General features: G+C 48.1%; 1 long non-coding RNA gene across 3 annotated transcripts in view; it reads left to right on the top strand.

Moving 5' to 3' along the window:
• The window catches only part of LOC137528900 (uncharacterized), a 176,014-nt gene that overhangs the window by 72,526 nt on the left and 96,640 nt on the right, over positions 1–6,848 (top strand). The gene's annotated exons all lie outside the window — the stretch shown is intronic.

Consider the following 6,848-nt stretch of genomic DNA (forward strand, 5'->3'; position numbering starts at 1 on the left):
CCAAATGCCCCCCCCCCCCCCCCCCACACACACACACACACACATGTAAAATGGCCTGGTCCTTAAGGGGGATTAGGCAGTAGGTCCCCAAAGGGATAAACAAGCTTTACAAGAGGAACAATGAAGTACAGTTTTAATTAACACCCCTAACAAAAAGCACTAATGCTGGGAGACACGGCTCGATTCTGAGCCATATAGTTGGCTCGATAGATAATTTCCGACATGTCCAATCTCCGGCCCAATCGTTTCACCTCTCAATTCCGCATTGAAGACAATGCAAAAAGATAAGAAAAACAAGCGGAAGATAAGAGAATCGCCTGTGGAATCGAGCGGGGAATCGATCGAGCGGGAGAATCGAGTGGCAAAATCGAGCCGTATATATCCAGCATAATACCTGGAGGGAAGTTCATATTTTTTATTTTTGCTTCATGTGGCCAGTTTTACACTTGATTTTTGCGTTGCAGTGTGATGTGTTGCTCCTGCTGCAACCCACCATAACACAAAAAACCACAATCATATGTCGGCAGAGTGGCAGAGCGCGCCGACAGGGTCATATGCACAGCTCCGCCCCCTGTTCAGCCATGTACTTCCTGCTGGGCACCACCATAACCCGCTGCTCGGATCGGATACTTCTGGCGCACCGCAACTGACTGCAATAGGTGTTCGTGTCCTTAGACTTTTCTCGGCAAAATAGGGTAACGCAAGTTTAAACTGCAAGTGTAAAAGGGGCCTAAAGGGAACCTGAATATGGAGGCTGCTATTTTCATTCCCATAAAAGTAATGCCAGTTGCCTGGTTGCCATGCTGAAAGGATAGCCCAGGTGACATGTGTCTTGTTCTTTATCTGCCTGAAATAGTTAGATATCTGTCCTGACTCAAACAGGAAGTGACTACAGTGTGACCCTCACTGAAAAGAAATTCCCACTATAAAACACTTTCCTAGCAGAAAATGGCTTCTGAGAGCAGGAAAGAGATAAAAAAGGATCAATAGTTCATAGAATTTAGCTCTGGCATACTTCAATGAATGTGTCATTGAGGAAAAACAATAAAACAGTTAAAACTTAAAAAGTAGATTTAAACATAAAATAAAACTGTGGAATATCCTAAGTAATTTTTAGGAAAAGAAAGATAGAGGAAATCGTCTATTTTCGCCTCGGGTGTCCTTTAACTTAAAGCCTGGTACACACATTCAATTTTGATTGAAGTGGTAAAATTGGCCAGTCATTGGCCGAACACAATTGCATATGTGTACCAGGCTTTAGGGTGCATACTCACAATTAAATATTCATTAGCCAATCACTGACAAGACAAGACAAATAACATTTATATCGCACTTTTCTCCTGGCGGACTCAAAGCGCCAGAGCAGCAGCCACTAGGGCGCGCTCTATAGGAAGTAGCAGTGTTAGGGAGTCTTGCCCAAGGTCTCCTACTGAATAGATGCTGGCTTCCCGAACAGACAGAGCCGAGATTTAAACCCTGGTCTCCCATGTCAGAGGCAGAGCCCTTAACTATCACACCATCCAGCCACTGGCCAATTTTACCACCTCCATGTAGTATAAGAGCTTATCCACACAAAATAGTATTTAAAATCTGCTGGCCCTCATACTACTTGGACGTGGTAAAATTGCCCCATCAAAATTAGATGTGTGTACTAGGCTTTAGGCATTAACACGCATACACACCTGGTATACACTGTGAAGTTTAGAGGGGGTCGCAGCCAGCACGCAGTACACAGATGTATAAAACAAAGTCCGTTTATTGTGCAGTAGAAGAAAACAGCTTCAGCTCAGCAGTAATAAGTGGAAAATAACAGTTCAGCTTACTTCAGCTTGGTAATATAAAGTCCAGTAGGATCAAACAAAGTTCAGTTTTCATCAGGCCAATACCATACAAACAACAGAGCAGGGTATGGTTTGGCTTCCATCAAATACTCCAATATTCCTTGTCAGGAGATTCCACAGCATACATGCTACTCCTTCAACACCTCTCCTCAGACTGCCTCTGAGGCTGCTTCTTAAGCATAAATTTGCATCTCATCAATACCATAATTAGGGAGGCTCTCAGCCTCACTGACAACCAGGTGTGTACCTAGGTGGGATGGGAAGGCCCGCCCTTCCTTCCCTCCCATCCCAGGAGTCCGGCCCTGAGAAGAAAAACCAAGCAGCAACTGCTTGCTGCTAAAATCCGGACTCCCTTCCTAGGACCACACAGGGTTTTAAAGTGACCATAGTCCAAATACCGGGGAAATGTACCTCCCATCTATTACCCAGCCCCGATGGCCCCTACAACACATACAATTTTGATTTGCCAATCACTGACCAATTTTACTACCTTCATAAGTATGAAGATTTTATTTTATATTATGAACAGATTGTGTAGGTTAGCTCTCATACTACATGAGCGTTGTAGAATTGGCCATCCTTAAAGGATACCAGAGGTGAAAAATATATAGAGAGAAACTGATAGCTGGCATGTATGGTGAGCCGTCCTAAAGCCCACCGCTCCCCCCGTTCTCCTTTCTGCCCTTCCGATATTGGTAATTGCCCTCCGGCACCCTCTTCCTGGTCGCCGGAGTCGGGCATCCCTGTGCCTGCGCTGGCCCGGCTACGCGTGTCCGACAGGGTGCAACCGTAGCCGGGAGCACTCTGTGCATGCGTGGGATGTAATCGTGATGTCATGCGCACAGCTCTCCCGGTCGTGGTCTAGCGCTGTGGGATGCGCACAGCCAGACCAGCGCAGGCACAGTGATGCCCGACTCCGGCGACCGGGAAGAGACTGCCGGGGGGGGGGGGGGCTTTAGGTAAGGAAGGAGGGGGACACAGGAAAATGTTTCTCCTATATTTTTCGACTCTGGTATTCTTTAAGTTACATACCCTCTGATGATCTATTAGATCTCCGTCACACAAGGGATCGGGTACCAATCCCTATGGGGTGACAAAGCACACATGTCACTGCACATATGTATCACCAGCATCTGGCTTACGACGCGTATGTTGCTATGCAGGATGGGGGGAGGGCGGAGGTACAACGAGTGGCTTCCAATGGGCGGAGAGTGGTGAAAGCAATGGCGTTGTGTGGTTCTCAGGGCATCAGGCATCACTAAAGATCTGGCATGCTGGACCTTTAGCGATCACAATGTGGCCGCTGTACCCGCGCTGGTCTGACCACCCAATTCTCGTCTGCCACGGGTGAGATCAGACCAGCGGGGGTTATCTGCCTTTAGTTATTTTGAGTCACTCACCTGCAACAAGCAGCCTGTGGTGTCAGACCAAACTCAAAGCAACTGATCAGCATGCTTATTCTGGGCCAGTGACTTCAAGTATTAATGATGGCCATACATCAGGCAACTTGGTGCGGCTGATCGACCATGGAATTTGATTATTATAATCGAATTGGATTAAAATATGTGCTGGCAAGAGCTTGCCCGATCGATGTGACCAATATCGGAAGGAAATTCATTGCATGTATCAATCAGACATGCTGCAAGATGTAGGGCCGACATGCTTGATCAGGTGCATGGCGGTAAGGGCGCATGATATCAGGACCAGCAACGAACATGACGGGACCCCCGGTGCTGTCCACCTAGTGTAAAATGTTCCCCTTACATGAATACATTACCTGCTGTCGTCCGCTGCTGGCTCCGTCTCTGCACTGCCTCCCATACACGCATCCCATATGGTTGTCAGCGTAACGGTAACTGTTAAGTCCCCTTACCCCAGCTCATCCTCAGCCACCTTTGATAGGTAGGAGGTGGGAGGTGCGCCAGCTAGTCTTTCACTGGGAACATAGAGCTGGCCCACCCACTTCCTCTGTGCTGCTGAAAGAGATCAACTCTTTGTGTCCAGCACTGGAACAATACTGCTCTGTGAAGACTTACATGACATACATAATTTAGAATACGATTTACATTCTGAGGTGCTGAATAATAATAAAGTATGTATCCTTCCAACATCCTCCCGAGTGTGTTTATTTATTAAAAAAGAAAGAAGAAATACCTTAATTCAGAAAAAGGCAGGGTGATGAGAAGCACACATGGCTTTTATAAAGTTGAAGTTCTGACCACAGACATTTAATCTCAGTCAGCAGTGGGAGGAGGTGGGCTGAGTGGGATAATATGCTTTATATTGGGGAAAGGGCTCCCACTCACTTGGCAGTAAGGAACGTCTGGATGCTGCCTGACAGACGCTAGACAAATCCTTTCAATATAGTTATTGTAAAAAGTACAAATACACCATGCAGAAAGGCGTGGCTAAGCATAGCTCACTAGTGAAAATGTACAAATATGTGCTTATTAAATGGGGGTAACAACAAGAGCTATAAAGGAGAGGCAATATTAGGTATGCAACAGTACAGTTTTCATCAGTGCAGAATGCTGGGTGCCAGAGAGACAGATCTCCCCAGACAAATTCTGCTATAGTTCTTGTGACTATGAGCAGCAGATTCTGCTGTTACAAGATGCCAATTACATTGGGGTTATTTCAGTTTGTCAAACTAGTTCCATGCAGTTGATTAAGTAAGGCCATGTACACACTACCAACTGATATTGCCTGTCAGGGATCAGGACCTGATCCCCTTGGGCGACATTGCTGGGTCGGGCTGCAAACGACGCGCTGTGTAGCTAAGCGTGTGGGGCGACAGAGGGACATCGAGCAGCCCGTGCATGACGTCACGAACTGGGGGGGGGGAGTTGCACAAACAATGGGTTCGGCTGGGGTTTGGCATCACTGGGGTTAAGTAGATTCGCCGGGCGGATCGCTCGCAGGTTGGGGATAAGCTGCTGTCGTACACGCGCCTGATTATCGACTCAGGAAGCCGTTACCTCAGCTGACTTAAGTGAGGCATGTGTAAGTTGTCCAGTTACTTAATAAGGCTCAGGGCCCACTACGTGTGCTCTTTCGAAATCAGAAAGCATCAAGCTTTTTGTAATCGGCAAACACTGGAATTTTGTGTTCGATTCCCGGAGCGACCATGAAGGAATGCAATTTGCTCCTGCATTAATTCAACGTGATTGCTCCAAAAATGCTGCTTGCAACGCTGCACTGGAACTAGCCTCATAGGGTTCCGCTGTTGCAGGGCTTTGACGAGTGCCAGTGATCAGCACGTGGTGCAAAATTGCTTGGAGTAGGCAACAGCCCTTATACAGCAAAACTGGAGGTGGTAGGCCCAATGATCAAAGCAACCAATGTAGACTCTGTTTCAATAGTCCTGTTTCTTTTCTTTCTAGTGTAACGGGTAGCAGCATTTCTTTATGTCCCTATAAGTGGGCTAGAAGGCAATTACATGTGGTAGTGCACTTGTTGAGAAGCATTTTGTATGTATGATGGTTGCTGTAAACCTCTTGATATATCATCCTGGAGCTCTGGTGCACACATTCCTTAAAAAGCTATGATTTCTGACACACATACAGTTAAATTGCATAAAGTAAACCTGTGAGTTTAGTGGGGAGAAAAATTAGATACTTACCTCGTGAGGGGGGGATCCTCTGGATCCTGGAGAAGCCTCTCCCCCTTTACTCCACCAAGCCGTTCGCAAACAGAGACTCCCGAAGTACGCTTGCACTGCTCCTGTGCAGTACCCGCTTGGGCTCAGGTGAAAAAAGCCAAGCCCAATGGGGTCTGAGCTATGCAGGCTCAGACTGCTCGTGCATGGGCAGTAGCATGGTCCCGATTGGGCTCAGGGGGAAAAAGCCAAGCCCAATTGGGTCTGTGCTATGCAGGTTCAGACAGCTCGCACGTGCGCAGTTGCATGGGCCCGATTAGGTTCTGGTAGAAAAAGCCAAGCCTGATTGGGTCTGTGCTATGCAGGCTCAGACGGCTTGCACATGGACAGTTGTATGGGTCCGAGTGGAAAAAGCCAAGCCCAATCCAGTCCGTGCTATGCAGGCTCATGTGACTCTTGCATGCACAGTAACATGGGCCCTATTGGGCTCTGGTGGAAAAAGCCAAGCATGATCGAGTCCGTGCAATGCAGGCTCAGATGGCTCGAGCATGCACAGTAGTATGGGGCCCGATTGGGCTCAGGAGGAAAAAGCCAAGCCCGATCCGGTCTGTGCAATGCAGGCTCAGATGGCTCGAACATGCGCAGTAGCATGGGGCCCGATTGGACTCAGGTGGAAGAAGCCAAGCCCGATCCGGTCCATGCTATGCAGGCTCAGATGGCTCGAGCATGCACAGTATCATGGGCTCTAGTGGAAAAAGCCAAGCCCAATCGGGTCTGTACTATGCTGGTTCAGACTGCTCGCACGTGTGCAGTAGCATGGGGCCCGATTGGGCTCTAGTAGAAAAAGCCAAGCCAGATCGGGTCCGTGCTATGCAGGGTCAGGCAGCTCTCGCATGCACAGTAGCATGGGGTCCGATTGGGCTCTGGTGGAAAAAAGCCAAGACCGATCAGGTCCATGCTGTGCAGGCTCAGATGGCTCTTGCATGTGCAGTAGCATGGGCCCTATTGGGCTTTGGTGGAAAAGGCCAAGCCCAATCGGGTCCGTGCTATGCTATGCAGGATGGGTAGTGCATGCGCAGTAGCCTGGGTACCATCAGGCTTGGCTTTTTCCCCAAGAGCCCAAGCTGGTCCATGCTACTGCCTATACATGAGCCATTGACAAGCGCCTTTTCAAGGCTCCCATTGCTGGCTTGGAGGATGAGGGAAGCCTCTCGAGGACCCACAAGCTTCCCCCTCCCGAGTTGAGTACCCCATAGGGGCATTTTTTTCCCTACAGGTATACTTTAAATTGACAATCCAAAGCTGGAATTATTAGCAACTTATTGACCATCTCTAATGATAACTGATGATTCTGCATGTGGGGAGTAATCAGCTGGCAAGGCGTTTGTGTAGTATTAAGTGCTATTAAC

This window comes from Hyperolius riggenbachi, chromosome 8, assembly GCF_040937935.1.
Source record: "Hyperolius riggenbachi isolate aHypRig1 chromosome 8, aHypRig1.pri, whole genome shotgun sequence".
Taxonomy (NCBI): domain Eukaryota; kingdom Metazoa; phylum Chordata; class Amphibia; order Anura; family Hyperoliidae; genus Hyperolius; species Hyperolius riggenbachi.